We start from the raw sequence: 19,095 nt of genomic DNA, 5'->3' as shown, positions 1-19,095 counted from the left end.
AGTATATAGCGAGAAATACTCTCATTTCAACGCTAATTATATTTTCATTGGTTTGGTCTATTGCTGCTGGCTTGTAAACGTGCGATATCTTTGCTTCTTTTACCCACATGCTGGTTAAGGTTTCTATTAACCTTGCTCACTGTAACTGAAACTGCTTGCTATTTCTCTTATATGGTAGGATTTGATATCAATCTTCCTAGCGATAACTAACAAGATGTTTCCTCTGTTTCTTGCTTGTGAGTTTTGTAATGTTTTTCTTCCTTATACACGTTTGCGGGTAGAAGTGTAAGTTTTGCTTGTGTGAGAGAGGTAAGTTTTGTATTTAACCTTGGACATTATAACCAATACTGATTGCTTGTTTTCTTATATGGCCAGGCTAAAATCTTTTAGCAGCAAAACACTAAAGTATGTTGAAGATTGGTTTGCACATTAATGGACAATATATAGGCTTTAATATTCCCAGTGATAACTAATTAGTTGGTCTCTTTATTGTTTTACCCCATTTGTGGGTAAACGTGTAAATTGACTCATGGATCCTATTTAGATAAGTAAATCCCAACATGCTAAACCGAACATAAATACATATACGAAACTAATAATAAAATCTATTTGGAAAGAAAAAGTTAGGATTAGCTCAATTACAATATTATAGGATTGCACTTATTGGGTGCATGAACTGAATTTAGGTAAATCTTTCCCGAATATGAATAAGCCCCAACTGGTCTCCTAAATTACAATGTCAGAACTTACCATGAAGGGAAAGTGTATGCAACTACAATCAAACCCGCGTTCTCTATAAAAAGAAACTGAGATAGCTCCACTTTCCACGGTACACAAAACCAGCAAAATGGCTTCTTCAATCTCTTACTCAGTACTTATCTTTTTCCTTCTGCTCTCACCTTCTTGCATTCTTTCAGGTCCAATTGTCGACTCTTTTATCCAATGTCTGACACTCAATTCCAAAGTCTCAATTCCTTTCTCTACTTCATTTTACACACCAAACAATTCCTCGTTCTCTGAAGTCTTACAATCCACCGCTTGGAACCTCCGTTCCTAAACCAGAATTCATCTTCATCCCGTCACACGAAACCCATATCCAAGCTGCCGTTATCTGTTCGAAACAGTTGCCTATCCATCTTAGAGTCCGTAGTGGCGGCCATGATTTGGAAGGTTTATCTTACAGAACAGAAATCGACAATCCCTTCTTTATTATAGATATGTCAGCATTCCGTTCTGTTGACGTTAATATTGACGATAACAGTGCATGGGTTCAAACGGGCGCAACCCTTGGGGAACTGTATTACAGAATTGCAGAAAAAAGCCAAACCCACGGCTTTCCGGCAGGACTTCACAGCAGTGTAGGAGTCGGGGTTCATATTACCGGCGGCGGGTATGGTGTAATGCTGCGAAAGTACGGTCTTGCTGCCGATAATGTAATTGATGCTCAGATTATTGACGTTCATGGCAGACTGCTTGATGAAAAATATACCAACATCACTCATCTTTTTCTTCTTTCTAAATAACTACCACCAATGCCAAATCATCCATTTTCCACCTTGCTTTGTCTTATTTCAGTTGATACAGCTCGTCAATACCAGTACATGCTCTGTTAGCATCTTACTGGTTACAAATAAATTACAGCTAGCATTTTAGGAATTATTCTTGTATATTCTTTTCTTTTAATCTAAGGGTCAGGATAAATTTTAGGTTTACTTGTACAGCTATCTCAGTAGTATATATAGCAAACTTATTGTTGTAATTAAACAACTTTTCTGGAATACATGAGAAGTTCCTCATTTTGAGCCTCCATTAAATCGAAGCACTGATTTTTACAGAATCTGAAATAGGATGATCCTTTTTTTTTTTCATGGTATCAGAGCAGGTTTTGCAATGTTTTTAAACCACCATGGTTGACCCAACTGACATAGAAAACACAGAGGCAGCAAGACAAATACAGAACCAAGCAAACACTGCCATGGAGGAAGCTCTAAATCTTCATAACTCAGATCACCCAAACCTTTCATTGGTAAGTGTTCAGTTAACTGGCTTAAATTATATGTCATGGAAAAGGTCGATGATTATAACTCTTAGGGCTAAAGATAAGCTGGGATTCATAAATGGAACTTGTGCTAGACCTGCATTTGGATCTGCTCTGTATGACAAATGGATGAAAGTAGATAGCATGGTTATTTCTTGGATTTTAAATTCTATTGCCAAAAATGTTGTGGAAACCTTCCTATATTCTGATTCAGCCAAGGATTTATGGGATGAAATACATCATAGGTTTGGTGAAAGTAATGGACCATTACTTTACCAAGTTCAGAAGGCCATTTGCAATTTATCTCAAGGAAATCTAACAGTTGTCGACTATTATGCTAAAATGAAGAAGTTGTGGGATGAACTTAACTGTCTTAAACAACTGCCAGTTTGCACTTGTGGGGCATCATCAGCCATGTCTGATATGGAAAGCAATGATAGATTGATTCAGTTTTTAATGGGTTTAAATGATACTTATGAAACCACCAGAAACCAAATTTTGATGATGGAGCCTCTACCATCAATCAGTAAAGCATATTCCATGATATTCAGTGTTGCCAAACAGAAAGAGATTCAGCTATCTACCAATGAAATTACAGAGATACCAGCTACAATGGCAGTGCAGACACAAAGGAGGACAAATATATATGAAAGTTCAAGGAGGAATTTTGGAAAGAAAGAAGATCAATACTGTACAAACTGCAAAACTTCAGGTCACACTAGAGCAAGCTGCTTCAAAATTATAGGATATCCAGATTGGTGGGAAGACTTAAGGCAGAAAAGAAAGGCTGCAAATGCAAAGGCAAATGCTGTGACTAGAGATTTTGACAGTCCGCTTGAAATGAATCATGCAGGAGGAGCATCTTCAAATGAAGATCATTGGGATATGAATTTGAAGAAGAATCCACAACAACAGAGTGCAGCAGCCAACACTGTCTCATTTGCAGGTACAACTTCTACTTTTGATTATGTTAAACTGAATTGCAAGGAAACTGGTAAATGGGTTGTTGATTCTGGATGTACAGACCATATGACTGGTAATTCTTCATTCTTTGAGACTATACATAAACTTGGGAACCCAAAAACAGTAAGATTGCCTAATGGAACCTTTAAAACAGTAACTCATTTTGGAAAGATTAAACTTAGTGGTAGAATCCACTTGATCGATACCTTGTTTTTACCAAGTTTTGATTGTAACCTTATCTCAGTGACAAAATTAACCAAAACTTGCAATACATCAGCCCACTTATATCCAAACTATTGCATTTTGCAGGATTTGCTGAGTAGGGATATCATTGCTATTGGAAAAGTGTCGGAGGGTCTATATATCTTGAGTCAAAGTTCTTTCTTAGTTAAGCCAATGTCAAAATTTAATCATGTAAATCAAGTTCAAAGAATGAACAAGTCCACATTGTGGCATTTCAGATTAGGACATTTATCTGTTCAAAGGTTAAATCATTCAAATGTAAAAGATATTGACAATGTAAATGAGTTAGTCTGTGATGTTTGTCATTTATCCAAGCAGCAGAGACTGCCTTTCTATCCTTCTGATCATTTATCTCCATTACCTTTTGATTTGGTTCACATTGATTTATGGGGACCTTATAGAATTAAATCCATCACAGGTGCTATCTACATGGTCACTATTGTTGATGATCATAGTAGATACACATGGACTTATATGATTAAGGATAAAACTCAGGTTCATAATGTTATTGTCAATTTCTTAAATCTGATAGAGACACAATTTAGCAAGAAGATTAAGTCCATTAGATCTGATAATGGAACAGAATTTATTAATGTCAAATGTCATGATCTATTCACTTCTAAAGGGATCCATCACCAAAAGTCTTGTGCCTATAGCCCACAGCAGAACGGAATTGTGGAAAGAAAGCATAAAACGTTACTGCAAGTTGCTAGGTCTTTAATGTTCCAGTCAAGTCTTCCAAAATGTTTCTGGTCAGAGCTGCTGTTAGCTGCAACCCATATATCCAACAGAATACCTTCACAAACCTTAAACTGGAAATCACCTTTTGAAGCCTTACACAAACAGAAACCTGACCTTTCTCATTTAAGAATCATCGGGTGTCTGTGTTATGCTACCCATGTAACACCCCATAAAGACAAATTCGATCCTAGAGCTATTAAGTGTGCATTACTGGGATATGCAAATGATCAAAAGGCATATAGATTGTATGACCTCAAAAACAAATGCATAATTACATCTAGAGATGTAATATTCCATGAAGCATTTTTTCCTTATAAAGAACATTACTCCATTGAACCAAATGACTGTCCTTTACCAACCAACATTGATATCACCCAAAACCTTTATGACATAGAACCAACACCAACACCTGAGCACCAATTTCAAAACCCACAACCAGAAACAACTGAAAACACCAATGACCAGACTGAAGCCAATACCAATAACCAATCAGAACCCATGTTTCCTGTCATGATTCCTTTGCAAAACAGTAGCTCTGATAGTCAATTTACAGAAATGATACCTAGGAGGTCAACTAGAACTGTAAATAGGCCAGTCTGGATGCAAGATTATGTTTCATTTGTTCAAAACAATAGCAATGATGACTCTACTGCAGAATCTACCTCAAACATGCATGATTTACCATTTGATAGCACCTTTCCCAAATTTACCTTATCTGCAGCCTATTATACCTTCCAAAAACAGATTCAACAACTCCATGAACCATCAACTTACAATAAGGCAAAACATGATCAAAATTGGATTAAAGCTATGCAAATGGAGATAACTGCATTAGAAAATAACAAAACCTGGACTGTTACTTCATTGCCAAAGGGAAAAAGAGTAATTGGATGTAAATGGGTTTATAGGATTAAATATAAACCAAATGGGGAGGTGGATAGGTACAAGGCAAGGCTTGTAGCAAAGGGATATAACCAGCAGCTAGGGCTTGATTATACTGAGAATTTCTCACCAGTAGCTAAACTTGTGACTGTCAGATTGTTTTTGGCTATAGCAGCTGCATATAATTGGCCCATCTTGCATTTAGACATTAATAATGCATATTTGCATGGATCCTTGGATGAAGAATTGTATATGACACCTCCCCCTGGCTATAACAAGGCTGAACAAGGACAGGTTTGCAAGCTCAAAAAATCAATCTATGGTCTTAAACAGGCTGGTAGGCAGTGGAACAAAGAGCTGACAGCAAAGCTTAATCAGTTTGGATTTACACAATCCATGAATGATCATTGTTTGTTTACAAAAGGCACAGGTTCAGACTTTATAATGCTGTTAGTTTATGTTGATGATTTGCTTTTAGCAAGTGAAAATGAGTTTCTTATAGGAGAAGTTAAGTTCTTCCTTCATAAAGAGTTCACAATTAAAGACTTAGGCCATGCAAAATATTTCCTTGGTTTGGAAATAGCAAGGTCAGAACATGGGATTATAGTCACTCAGCACAAATATAGTCTGGACATGATTCATGATGCAGGACTTTCAAATGCAAAAACAGTCAACACTCCAGCAATTCAAGGACTCAAATTAACTGTAGAAATGGGACCTTACCTTGAAGATATTGAACAATATAGAAGAATAATTGGGAGGCTGCTATATCTGAATTTAACTAGACCTGACATAACACATGCAGTGCAACAACTTAGCCAATTTATGCAAAGACCTTGTGAGCAACACTACAAGGCAGCATTGCATGTCTTGAAATACTTGAAAGGTACTCCTTCAAAAGGCTTGTTCTTCCCTGCAACCAATGATTTCAAGTTAACTGCATACTGTGATGCTGATTGGGCGTCATGCCCACTGACCAGAAAATCAACAACTGGGTATTGTGTCTTTCTTGGAAATGCTTTGATCTCTTGGAAATCAAAGAAACAAAGCACTGTCAGTAGAAGTTCTGCAGAATCAGAGTATAGAGCTTTAGCAGTTACTGTTTGTGAATTAATATGGCTTTCATACATCTTAAAAGACCTCCAGATTCCATTAACTCTTCCCATACCCTTATATTGTGATAACAGTGCTGCTTTACACATTGCCCAAACCAGTTTTCCATGAGAGAACCAAACATATTGATATTGATTGCCATCTTGTGAGGAATCAGTTACAAGCTGGATTTATCCTTCCTACTCACATAAACACCAAAAATCAAATAGCTGACATCCTCACTAAACCCCTCCATTCTCCTTTATTTAACCACATCCTCTCCAAGATGGGTTTGGCAGATTTCTCCCCAACTCCATCTTGAGGGGGGTGTGAAAAATATACCAACATCACTCATCTTTTTCTTCTTTCTAAATAACTACCACCAATGCCAAATCATCCATTTTCCACCTTGCTTTGTCTTATTTCAGTTGATACAGCTCATCAATACCAGTACATGCTCTGTTAGCATCTTACTGGTTACAAATAAATTACAGCTAGCATTTTAGGAATTATTCTTGTATATTCTTTTCTTTTAATCTAAGGGTCAGGATAGATTTTAGGTTTACTTGTACAGCTATCTCAGTAGTATATATAGTAAACTTATTGTTGTAATTAAACAACTTTTCTGGAATACATGAAAAGTTCCTCATTTTGAGCCTCCATTAAATCGAAGCACTGATTTTTATAGAATCTGAAATAGGACGATCCTTTTTTTTTTTTTTTCTGGGCAATTAGAGGTGGCGCTGGGGGTAACTTTGGAATTATTGTTTCTTGGAAACTAAAGTTAGTCCAGATTCCTTCTACTGTTATCTTTTTTGAAGTTCCAAAAACTTCAGAACAAAATGGAACTAAAATTCTTCAACGGTGGACTGAAGTCGCTCACAAGCTCGACGACGATCTTTTCATTAGAGTTCTAATCTCACCTGCTAATATTGGTAATAGTACCGTACGAACCGTATCAACTTCTTATGAAGGTTTCTTTCTTGGCGATTTAAACAGACTTCTCAAAGTTACGGAAAATAGTTTTCCTGAATTGGGTTTAACCAGAAATGATTGTACAGAGACGAGTTGGGTCAAATCGGTTTTATATACAACGGGTTATCCAACTAATTCAAAGCCTGAAGTTTTACTGAGGGTAAATATTTATTTAAAACTTCCCATAAATCAAAATCGGATTTCGTTAAAGAACCCATTGCTGAAGCGGCATTGGAAGGTCTTTGGAAGATACTCTTGGAAGAAGAAACACCATATATGATATGGACTCCTTTTGGAGGGAAGATGAATGAGATTTCAGAATCTGAAATTCCATTTCCTAACAGAAACGGGACTTTGTTCATGATTCATTATGCTTCTAGTTGGCAAAATGGACAAAAGAATGAAGCAAAGCATATTGATGGGGTAAGAAAGCTTTATAATTATATGGAGCATTTCGTTCCTAATAATCCAAGAACTGCTTATGCTAATTACAGGGATCTTGATTTGGGTATGAACAACAAGAATAATTTTAACGTTACACAAGCTAGCGTTTGGGGTATTAAGTATTATAAAGATAATTTTAATAGATTGATTCAAGTGAAGACTGAGGTTGATCCTGATAACTTTTTTAGGCATGAGCAGAGTATTCCACCTCTTCCTGTTTCTTAAACAAGAAAAAGAAAGCCAAGAGGTGGATTTAAGGACCGAATTAAGTGTTGTTTGGGTTTAAGTGAAAGAGGAATAATAATTTGTATACACAAATTTATATATGTTATATTATGTTGAAAAGTTAATTAATTTAATAGATAATTGTATTTATTAAAAATAATGAATAGTAATCTACCTTTAGCCAATGGACCAAATAATGAATTGGATGAAGATTTAGGAACTTTAATAGTAATCTACCTTTTAGCCAATGGACCTTAATATAGATGGCTAAAGAGATCTGCACATATGATCGGACGTCATAAATTCATATCCCTCTACTCTAATGGCTAAAGGGACAATTTAACAAATGTCGAAAATAAGAATTCAAATTAAACAAAATGTAAGAAAGATTTAGAAATTAACATGATATCAAGTTTGGTAAAAAAAAATTATGTAATACTAAAAGTAATCTTAAAAAGAAATGTTTCTGTGATTCAACCTAACAATCGGCAACAGTGATAGTGACCTATAATCGATTTTCCACTACTGATGACCGACTTTCGGCAACGACAACAACAGTAACAACAATAAATGCGACGATGATAAAGGCAACGACAACAACGGTGATGATAGACTCAACGACGATGACATCAACACCGATAAAGGTAACAACATAAGGGTAAAATAGCAAATAAATAATGAAAATGACATTTTTTTTAATATTTAAGGTTAAATTGAAATTTTTTAAAATAAAGTTTCAAAATATGACATTTATTACAATAGCCCATTTAGTTTTTACGTTTAATCGAGTTTGTAATTTGCATTGTTATCTACTCTCTTACGGGTTGACCATGGTACATAATTTTTTCTGTAAAAAAAAAAAAAAAAATACTTGAGCTTTTACATTTTTGATACCCACATTTAGAGAGAATCTCGTATTACTACTTTATTAAAAAAAAAAAAAGAGATTTTGTTTTCCTTTTTAGTTTATCTCAAATTACAAATTACTTAATCCATGTCTTTGAAAAATATATAATTGTGTATTCTATAGCTTGCCACCATTGAATAAAGTAGTCTTCCTTCCTTAAAATCAACATTTAGCGGTTAAATGCATATTAAAAGATGAAAGCATGCTCGTGCATTTATTAGTCAATTAAGCTAAGGGCCAAATGGAAAAGCCCCTCTTTACTTTTAATCCCATTCATACATAAAGAAAAAAGAGTATTAATAAAAAAAAAATACATTTTTCTATTTTTATCTCCCTCCTAAATAAAATACTTTAAATTATAATCAAAATGAAATCAAATAAATAATAAAATATAAAAATTTGCAAATGTCTCATTATTATATATATTTATTAAAAATTAAAATACTTCCAATCAACTGATAAATTGTAATTTTTTAATTGAACATTATTAAGGGTATTTTAAAACATTTTAAATTTTATTAAGGGTGATTTGTGTAATCCTATTATTTTCCCCTTATTTACACTTTTATATATAATATAGACTAGTCTAGGTGCGTTAAATGTTAATTGTGCTCGTTATATACTCATTTTTTACACTATTTTAATTATTTTATCTATATAATAGTAAAATATAAGTTTTTATTTAGATTAAAATAAATACAATTGGCTAATTTGTATTAAATTTTGCAGTACAAACTACTTGTGATATTACTTTTTATGCACTTAAATTATATTTATATAATGAAAGTACTCTCAAAAGAAATTTAACCATATCCCTAAACTTAATTCCTCAGTCTTTAATTTATAAATGTAGATTCTTAAAATCCTAATACGTACGTGAAATGAAAATCAAGTCATTACTCAATCTCCAACTCCTACCTTCAACCCCAAATCAATATGTATATATAAATATAATGAATAATAATAAAAAAAATTATTTTTTACTGGTACATAAATAAAAAAGAAATGACAAGAAAATTTGAATAATAGTAATCATTTTGACTACAGTGCCAGTATTACTTACTTAGTGCATTAGAGAAAAGAATATATACACATACGCATAAATTCTTGAAACTCCAAAAAGTGATCTGAAACAGAAATATATAGTTCTAGTTTTTTCTCATTTTATAAATACTATTTTCTTTAAAGTAAAATAGATTTAGAATAAAAGAGAAAAAATATTAAAGAATTAAAAATTCTTAATCATCAAGCAAGAGAGATATAAATATTTTACTAAATTAAAGTGATATTAGTTAAATATTAAATCAGTAACCAAAAAGAAAATAAAATAAAGAATAAAAATTAATATTAATAATAAAACTCTTTTCAGTACTCAATATATAATAATAAACAAATTAAATTAAAGAATTACTAATTTTCATTTCAAAAATCAACCTATTTTTTAACTGGAAAGCCATAATTTAATAAAATTTAATGTTCATGGAAAAAAAAAGAGACTCAAGCCAAGTCAATAAATGGAAATTACAAAACAAATTATGCTAGGATCCAATATTGGTTAGTTAATGAGTTTATTCAAGTATTTTGTTTCTGTATTATTATAAGTTATAAATTTAAAGTAAATGAATAAATTAATTAATTAATGAAAAAAAGATTACATAAAAGAAACTTGTTATTCTCTCCAAATAAACTTTCAATTTTCCCTACAGCCATAAAAAAAAAGAATATACTTTTTTTCTTTTTTGACCTCTCTCCTAAATAAAATACTATATATATTCTATTTGAAAATTTATTTTTAAAAAATATATCCAATAAAATCATACAAACATAAAGAAAAAAAGAATATTAAAAAAATAATATATTTTTTTCATTTTTTTATCTCTCTCCTATATAAAATATTTTAAATTATAACCATAATAAAATCAAATATTTAACAAATAAAATATAAAAATTTCAAATGTCTCATTGTCATATATATTTAGTAAAAAACATTAAAAAAGATAATACTTAAAACTTTAAAATTCTTAATGATCTACATGTTAATTAATAAAAAAAAATTACATAAAAGAAACGTTCTATCATCTTTAAAAAAACCCTCAATTTTTCATACAATCATATAAAAAAAAGAATACAGTGTTTTTCTTTTTTATCTCTCCCATAAACAAAATATTATGTATATTCGATTTGAAAATTTATTTTTTAAATAATATATCTAATCAAATTATACAAACATAAAAAAGAACATACTTTTTCTCTTTTTATCTCTTATAAATAAAATATTTTAAATTATAATCAAAATAAATTTTAAAAAATAAAATATAAAAATGTTCAGGTGTCTAATTATCATATATATTTATTAAAAAATCAATTTAAAGAAAATAAAACTTAAAATTTTGAAATGCTTCAGTATCTGTATGCATTTATTTAAAAGATAATTTTTATAAATTATATTCAATCAACTAATAAACTGTAATTTTTAATTGGCCATCATTAATGGTATTTTAGGATATTTTAATTTCATTAAGGGTGATATTGAAAATTGACAGTGATTTTCGCAAGTGTATGAAATCGCAACAAGTAATATAAAGTAAGTAGAGTATCGTCCCCACAGGGATTGTATACCAAGTACAAAATTGTGTTAACCTATTATTATTTAAACAGCGATAAGGCGAATTATTTTAAAAAATTAAATTAAACAAATAAAATAGAACAAAAAGAAATCAAGAAAGACAATTTTTAATTAAAAGAAATCAATGACTTAAAGCTACTAGGGATTTTGACTTACTTAATTCTATCCAATTTATTTTGTTAGTTCGTTAATCAATTTTAATTATTCAAGTAGGGGAAACAACCCGAAAATCACGAACATGCTCTCCTGATGTTTTGTTAGCTATTTTAATTCAATCTAATTACCTATTTTTCAATAGTGCAATCAAACATAAATTAAATCATTACGTTTTATGGTTTGTTTATGAATTCATAATCTAAGATCATTAACTTATGAAGACCCCCATGAGTCAAACCATATAGCTTCCGTATCAAATTATTATTCTCATGTAATTTATTACCCTATTTATATCAAAAATCCTTCTCCTGATAGTAATTAATGAAATAAATCAATCCAGGGGAGAAACTCTGCCTGGAAGACACTATATGTGCTGGATGCCAATATGGAAAAGCCACCAACTTCCCTTTGAAGAGTCAAAACATGGAGCCAAGGTGCCATTGGAGTTAATACATTCAGATGTTCTTGGACGGATCAAGCAACCTGCAAACAGTAATATGAGGTACATGATTACTTTCATCGATGACTACTCGAGATATGTTTGGGTAGATTTCATGGTAGAGAAGTCAGAAGTTTTTGAAAAATTCACAACTTTCAAGAAGAAAGTTGAAAAAGAAGTCGGAAATAAAATTAGATGCCTTCACACCGACAATGGCGGAGAGTACACGTCTGACGAATTCACTAAATATTGCCAAGAGCAAGGCATTCGAAGGCAATTCACATGTCTAAGAACATCATATCAGAATGGAGTTGCTGAGAGAAAGAATCAACACCTGGTGGAGATTTGCAGGAGTTTGCTTCATGCGAAGAATGTGCTGGCTAGATTTTGGGCAGAGTGCATGAAGACAATTGTGTACGTCACCAATAGACTACCTCAAGCAAGACTGGAGTTTACATCCCCATTCTAGAAACTGTGGAACATTAAACCAACTGTAAGTCATTTTTGTATTTTTGGATGCGTATGTTATGTCTTCGTTTCGAATGAACTTCGAAGCAAGTTTGACAAAAAGGCACTTCGCTGCATATTCGTTGGTTATGATGAGCAAAGAAAAGGCCAGAGATGTTGTGATCCTATAACTAATAAGTGCCATATTTCACGAAACGTGGTCTTTGATGAGGCATCATCTTAGTGGTCATCTCAAGCAACCCTGCTACCAGACTCAAAAGAAATTCAAGAAAAAGTTGAAAAGAAGATAGGAGAGGGAGAGTTCATCCCAGAGAAAGGTCAAGTAGAGCCATCCAGAGTTCAAGAGAAATTGAGCCCATGGAAGATAGGTGCATACGAACAACAGCAGCCAAGTCAAGAAGAATAAGATCCAGATTATCTTCTAATTCGGCGATCGGGTCCAGAAAAAAGGCCTAATCCAAAATATGCAAATGTTGCTATAGCAGAGATAAAGGAGCCAACAACTTATGAAGAACCATCAAAGAAGATGGAGTGGACTACTGCGATGGAAGAAGAAATTGCTGCTTTGAAGGAAAATCAAACATAGAAATTAGTGCCAAAACCAAGAGATGTGAAACCCATCTCTTGCAAATGGGTCTACAAAATCAAAACTTTCCCGGATGGATCAATTGAGCCATAAAAATCAAGAGTAGTTGCTCGTGGATTTTCTCAGCAGTATGGCTTGGACTATGATGAGACATTTAGTCAAGTTGCCAAGATTACTATTGTGCATGTATTACTAGCTTTAGCAGCTAGTAAGTCATGGCCTTTGTGGCAGATGGATGTGAAGAACGCATTCTTACATGGTGAAGTTGATCGTGAAATCTACATGGAAAAACCACTAGGGTTTAGAAGTCGTGAGATTCCTAACTATGTGTGCAAGCTAAGGAAAGCTCTCTATGGTCTAAAACAAGCATCGAGGGCTTGGTATGGCAAGATTGCAGAATTCCTTGTCAAGAATGGATGTGTTATGGCACTAGCAGACTCCAGTTTGTTTGTGAAAGATCGGGAAGGAAGACTAGCTATAGTGCTAGTATACGTTGATGATTTAATAGTCAGTGGCGAAAACATCGAAGAGATTCAACTCATCCGAGAGAATTTGGCTACTCATTTCAAGATGAAAGAGCTAGGAAAGCTCATGTATTTCCTTAGATTGGAGAAAGAAGAAGCCAAGGAAGATTTGTACCTCGGACAACAGAAGTATGCAAGAGATCTACTGAAGAGGTTTGGAATGATGGAATGCAAGCCGATATCTACTCCAATGGATGCTAATGTCAAGCTGTGTGCTCATGATGGGAATGATCTCGAAGATGCTACTATGTGTAGACAACTAGCGGGAAGCCTAATCTATCTCACTATGACACGGCAGGACATTTCCTTTGCAGTTGGAGTAGTCAGCCAATTTATGCAAAAGCCTAAGAAACCTCACTTGGAAGCAGTTCAAGGAATATTGAGATATGTCAAAAGTACAATCGATTGTGGGATCTTATACAAGAGAGGTGAAATTATCAAGTTGGAAGGATATTGCGATGCTGATTATGCAGGAGATCACGACACTCGGCACTCGACAACAGGCTATACATTGAGTATTAGTTCAGGAGTAATCTCTTGGTGCAGCAAGAGATAGCCTATAGTGTCACTTTCCACAACAGAAGCTGAGTATCGGGCAGCAGTAATAACAGCTCAGGAAAGCGTTTGGTTGTCACAACTTACGAATGATCTACATCAACCTATCGACTATCTAATTTCGTTGAATTGTGATAGTCATTCGGCTATACAAATGGCTGAGAATCCGGTGTTTCATGTGAATACAAAACACGTGGAGAATCCTTATCACTTTATCAGAGAGACTGTTCTACAAGGAGAGATTAAAATGAAATATATCAATACGGAGGATCAACCAGCCGATATCTTTACAAAAAGTTTAAATGCAAATAAATATGAAGATTTTCACCAACAGTTGGGAATGATGAAGAAAGAGAAATTAATCGTTGAGGGAGAGTATTAAAATATCATCGATTAATTTAGAATAATCATCACCGACTTCTTTGGCATAAGCTAGAATTTTCTAAATAACTAGTTTGCTAGGATTTAATAATTGGCGCCTAGAATCTTCCACAATAAAAATCTACATCATTTGTGGTGTAGAATTAATTAGAAAGAAAAAATCTAGATATTATTAGAGAAAGATCCAGATACTAAAATAAAAAATAATTATTGGTCTTAGATTTTTTAGACCTCCACCACCTTTTCATTGGTATAAATAGGCTAATTCATTTGTGTTGTATGTGTCCAAAAAGCAAGTAAGTAATTCTCTTCTTAAACTTTGTGAAAGTTTGCTTCTTGTTCATACAATTTTATTTGGTGTTTTATATTAGTATTATTTTGGTTGCCTTTCCCGTTATTATTTTTGGTGTTATAAATTATTAATCAATCTTGGAGTTTATCACCACACTGATATCCAACAATAACTGCCAATCCTACCTTCCATGATAGAACTAAGCACATTGAGATAGATTGCCATCTCATCCGTGAAAAAGTGCAATCTAGAATTCTCAAATTACTTCCTATCCCTTCCTTTGCTCAATTGGCTGATGTTTTTAACAAAGCTTGCCTTCACCTCAGTCCAAACACTTATCTCCAAGCTGCGAATATTGAACATATATTCTCCACCTTCCCGGGGAGAAAAGGGGGGGGGGGGGGAGTGGGGTGTGGTTGTTAGACTCTACTAAACAAACTGACGCCAAAGCTTCAACACCAGCAAATGCCACCTCAACTAATTTTGTTAACCAAGTTGTCAGTAAAGGTTCCATTTGTTCCTAGATTAGTTAGATTAGCTGGCTCAGATATTTATTCCTCACTTGATATATAAAGGGATTATTGTTTTGTAAAGCTTATCAATCAATAACAAATAATCTTGATATTCTTCACTTTGCTCTCTTTTTGCTTCCGGTAACACAACATAAAAGGAAATTAAATATTTAATATTTTAAACTAAATAATACATACATTTGTCTAGATCGGTTCTACACCACACAATAGCTTAGTCATTGATGATGAAGATAAGCAAATTGAGTCCCCAAAAAGAAAACTATTTGTAATATTAATTGATGCCATCTCCAATAACATTATTCTTTCTTTTCAATCACTTGAATTGGAAAAAGTGATCCAAATACAATATCCCATAAAGTCGAAGTAATTCCAAACCCCACATCTTGGACTTTACAAGCAACTAATTAATCACAAACATGATTGATATTGCTCCTAATACTTATTTGAATTCAAGAAATATATGTCTAAAATTAGTATAATTTTCCAAGAAAAAGTTTTACATAGACTTGTTTATTACCTTGAGACTTCTAGACAGTGAAGTTGAGAGTTGAACACGATGTAAATAGTAGTGAGTCAAGTCATAGATCAGGTAACCAAACACAGCAGGAGCAGTTGAGGGGATGCCTATAAAATGAAACAAGTGCCAGAACTACAGACAAGAATATAAATTTAGTAATTAATTTTGAATAAATTTTATTATCAACTTTGTATATGTTATCACTAGAGAGAGAGAGAGGGAGAGAGAGAGAGAGAGAGAGAGAGAGAGAGAGAGAGATGTAAGTCGAAATGCATGTGAAACAGCAGAGAGAAAAAAGTCGTTGTGAAAGGAGGCATAACAAGCCGAAAACGATCCATTGGATACTTATAATGCAGTCCATGAAGAAGATAGTGTATGGTGTTTCCCTTAAATTAGCCAAATCCATTTTAATTAATCAAATCAGTATTTATATTTAGCTTCCATTTATTTCTAGAAAATACAAGGAAAATGTTTTCCTCAAAAAATATTTTCTAAATAAATATTGAAAGTTAGTTAAAAGTTATTAAAATTTTTAACTTATATGACTAAAAATATATATAGCTATAGAAATTTTGTGTTTTAAAAATTTATTGTTCAATATACTTAATAAATATATAAAAATGATAAATTGTTAGTCATCTATGATCGCTGGTGGTGGCCGACAATGACTAATGGCTAATTGTGACTGCCGATGATTAATAAATTAAAAAACGTGTATTTATAAAGATATGATAAGTTTGCCGATGTCCGAAAATGTTTTTCTCTCTTAAAAATTGGAAAGTCATTTTCCTTAAAGTGAGTTAGTTTTCTTACAACCAGAAAAATAATTTTTGGTTGACTAATTTTCCAATTACTCCAAATATCAAAAAATCTAAAAAATATTTTGCAGACAAGTTATTTTTGGAAAATAAATGGAGCCTTATACTATGTAGGTTTTTTTTTTCTTTTCTTTTCTTTTGAAATAATTATGCATTAATCATATTGAGAAATAAAAGAAACTTACCACTAAGTCTTGGTTTTGATCATATTTTGATTTTCCCAATTAATGCATTGATTCAATTTAAAAGGAATACTCGGACCAAACTTTTTTAAACTCTTCTGAATAGAAGTTTAAAATCCATAGTAAATGCATCAATTTCTTAATATTAAAAATGTAGTATAATTTAATTTGTTCAACATGAAAAATGCATTAATTTCTTATGCAATAATATAATAATAAAAGTTAGTTTTAAAACATTCAAAATAGTTCATAGAACTCAAAATCATCGGTCAAGGAAAAGAGAGATGTAATATACTTCACATACCATTTTTCTCTATACTATATTTATAAATATAGTGAAGAATCAAGGACTAAATTGGTCTAAAATATTAAATCTGTAACTTTTAATCGCTTTAAATAAGTTCAGGGGATTAAATTTATCTAAAAGGTCAAATCTCATATTTTTAATTTCGATAAACAAGTTTAGGGGCTAAATTGGCCTTTATTTTCACTTTTTTATTTTTGCAAAATTTACTCTAAATTTGTTTTTTTAGATTATGATGAATTTATTAAACTATAAAGAGTGTGGATAAGCAAATTAACTTTAACTTTAACTTTCTTAGTGTTACTTTTTATTGGCTAATTGTTTTAGTCAATTTTACTATGTTATAATTAGATATAGTTAAAAAGTTATGGAGAAAATTTATACATTAACTAAATATAATAATCCCATACATAACGAGAAACTTACTTTTGAAGGTACCTAAACTTATGTTGCCTAAAATATGTTGGAACACGTTGTTAGGAGTATCCGATATGTGTCTGGGAAGTGTTGGTATATTTGATGTTCGACTTAATTTACGAGGTTTCGGTAGTTTCTAAATTATTATTAGTAACCCCTAATCATCCTAAATAGAAAATACTTGCATATTTATAATGTAAATTTTTTTGAAGACTTATGAGTTTTGACTCATAACCTCTCTCTATGAAAGATATTTGCGTAGGTTGGATGCACGATTCCACCTATAGGTCACACCAATTAAAATAAAATTTTTTTAAAAAATAATTCTTACTTCATCATTTTTTTCTCAGTATATAGCGAGAAATACTCTCGTTTCAACACTAATTATATTTTCTTTGATCTATGGCTGCTGGCTTGTGAACGTGCAATATCTTTGCTTCTTTTACCCACATGCTGGTTAAGGTTTCTATTAACCTTGCTCACTGTAACTGAAACTGCTTGCTATTTCTCTTATATGGTAGGATTTGATATCAATCTTCCTGGCGATAATTAACAAGATGTTTCCTCAGTTTCTTGCTTGTGAGTTTTGTAATGTTTTTCTTCCTTATACCCGTTTGCGGGTAGAAGTGTAAGTTTTGCTTGTGTGAGAAAGGTAAGTTTTGTATTTAACCTTGGACATTATAACCAATACTGATTGCTTGTTTTCTTATATGGCCAGGCTAAAATCTTTTAGCAGCAAAACACTAAAGTATGTTGAATGATAAGTGTTATTTTTATAGTATTTTTTTATTGTGATTTTGATTAAAATTTCTATTGCTTTTAATTTATTTAATTAGTTTTTATGTAATATTGATATGTTTTTATTTAAAAGCTTCCTTGAAACACAACTCACTTGATTTTGAGGGAAAATGTAGGGTTTGGCAAGAAAAAGGACAAAAATAAGGTACAAATTCATTAAGCACGCCCGTGCTACAATAGCACGCCCGTGATACAGTAAGACGCCGTGCTACAGTGCCCGTGCTGTCATTACATATGACTTCCAGAGGAGTGCACGCCCCAGACCGTACTAATCAGCACGCCCGTGCAACAGCTACAGTACCTGTGCTACAGTGACCGTGCTAATCAGCACGCCCGTGCTACAGTGCCCGTCCATGCTGTTATTGCATAAGACTTCCAGAGGAGTGCACGCCTCAGACCGTGCTACAGTGCACGCCCGTGCCAAGCAAGGAATCCTAAACTTAGTCAAAAGTTGCCAACCAACTTCCACCAATTTATGGAGCTAATCTTGGACAACTTTCCTCACATGCAAACCAAGGTCCAATCTATGCACATGGGTAAGTCATGATTGAAGAAAATGGAGACCTAAAAGAGAGCTTTACAACCTAACAAAAGAAGACTTTGATCATTAAACCATGTGGAATCCTATCTCAAAGAAGTCTTGAAAAAGAAGAGTAGAGTTCATCCCACACGTTATCCCCATTCCATCACATTTCACATTACACTCCACTCTCCATCTTTCTCTCATTCTCTTAGTCTTGTACATAGTTTTATTTTCTTTTAAAGTTAAGTATTCAAGAGTTGTGCAAAGATTCAAGGAAGCCATCCAAGCAATTTATCTCTGTGAATACTCAAATTTTGAGGCTTCTCATGTTGTTGGTGGCATGTGAAACTCTTTAAATGGAGGAAAACACGCTGCTACATTGCCATGCCAATTAGTTTGACTTTGCTGCAGCAACTGTGCAAACAGTCCGGCCGGACCGGAGGCCATTTTGGACATTTACTGGAAG

The 19,095-nt window shown here is 32.9% G+C and overlaps 1 pseudogene; it reads left to right on the top strand.

Moving 5' to 3' along the window:
* Positions 1-843: 843 nt before the first annotated feature.
* LOC149493101 (monolignol oxidoreductase AtBBE-like 15 pseudogene) lies at positions 844-12,200 on the top strand (annotated as a pseudogene).
* The last annotated feature ends 6,895 nt before the right edge of the window (positions 12,201-19,095 follow it).

The sequence above is a fragment of the Jatropha curcas genome, chromosome 10 (assembly GCF_041381405.1).
Source record: "Jatropha curcas cultivar XTBG-Jc1 chromosome 10, XTBG_Jcur_1.0, whole genome shotgun sequence".
In the NCBI taxonomy this organism is placed as follows: Eukaryota; Viridiplantae; Streptophyta; class Magnoliopsida; order Malpighiales; family Euphorbiaceae; genus Jatropha; species Jatropha curcas.
Note: the sequence above shows the minus strand (reverse complement) of the source record. Positions and strands in the feature narration are given on the sequence as shown.